General features: G+C 43.8%; 1 protein-coding gene across 1 annotated transcript in view; it reads left to right on the top strand.

The window, feature by feature from the left end:
- The first annotated feature begins 284 nt into the window (after nucleotides 1–284).
- The window catches only part of LOC308104748 (protocadherin-15-like), a 249305-nt gene continuing 248448 nt past the window's right edge, over nucleotides 285–1141 (top strand). The window contains exon 1 of the mRNA XM_080455256.1: nucleotides 285–377. The gene's annotated coding sequence lies outside the window, so the exon portion shown is untranslated. The remainder of the gene's footprint in view (nucleotides 378–1141) is intronic.

Genomic DNA, 1141 nt, shown 5'->3' with positions numbered 1-1141 from the left:
TCTTCCAACACTACAGCTGCCTTCGGCTCACGGCACTCACTTTCGGCTTAGATAGCAAGTTCCAGAGCGGACCTTATTCACTACGACGACGAACAGATCGTTTTATAGGCGAGATCAGTAGACAGAGTTGTTCCCCCCCCCCCTGCACGTTGAAGGTGATAAAAGCTCATTTTGTTTCTGACCCATCTCCTCGTGAAAACGAGGATAGGAGCCCCGACGGGGTCTTACTTTCCGTGAAAGTGTTGCGTGTATAGGGGCTGGATCGTGGATTCCTCCCCGGGATATGTGCCTCCTTGTCCCGGCCGAGACACGCCAACAACCATATCTAAACAAGTGGATTTGTATGTCAAGCTTATGGCTTCAACGAGACTAACGTGGTAAGTCCAGATCCGCTTGCTTTATAGTTCAGTTGTAGCCTTGGATCAAGACTATCATAGATGTATGTTTTATCGTGGCTGACTTTTACTTTCGTATCTACGATATAGAAATGTCAAAATCGATAAAATACATGTCTACACTTCTGTCTTGATCCGAGGCTAATTCAGTTGGTATTTTTAGTTTTGTTTTCTTGGTTCCTAAGAGAAACGTCGCGTCATTAACGGGGGAAACGACGAATGAGACAATTTTCGCTGACTTTCCGGAGACTCTTAAGTGTAATTGTTTTTGTGACATATCTGTTGCATCTGAATCGAAACGCCCGCATAGTACATGCTTTAAATACGATCGTGTGTGGGACATCATCACCAACTGGGGGTCCGGGACCCGTAGGGGGTCCTCAGAGTTACTACAGGGGGGGGTCCTATCACACAATCGTTGTGTGATAGGACCTTTTTTCTTTCTTTTTTTTTTTACATGAACCACTTGATCCCTATCGTCCCTATTCTGAGGGGAACATTAGCTGAAAATAGCAGATCGTTGTGAGCTTGTAGATCTGCTATTTTCGGCTAAGAGGTTTGGTTTAGAGGGAAAGAAGAACAGACCAAAACTTGTACTCTGTTCTTTTTGTTATTGCGGGTTTAAGTGGCTATCTCATCTGTCTGAAAATACACATTAACATGACTTACATGAAATCTATGAAAAAGTTGAATCTGCAACACAATTCTATAAAATATTTAGTGGGGGTCCCTGCTCCATCTCTCTG

This window comes from Gymnoscopelus braueri, assembly GCF_963280865.1.
Source record: "Gymnoscopelus braueri genome assembly, chromosome: 17".
In the NCBI taxonomy this organism is placed as follows: Eukaryota; Metazoa; Chordata; class Actinopteri; order Myctophiformes; family Myctophidae; genus Gymnoscopelus; species Gymnoscopelus braueri.
The sequence above is the reverse complement of the archived record's forward strand: the minus strand, read 5'-3'. Positions and strand labels throughout refer to the sequence as shown.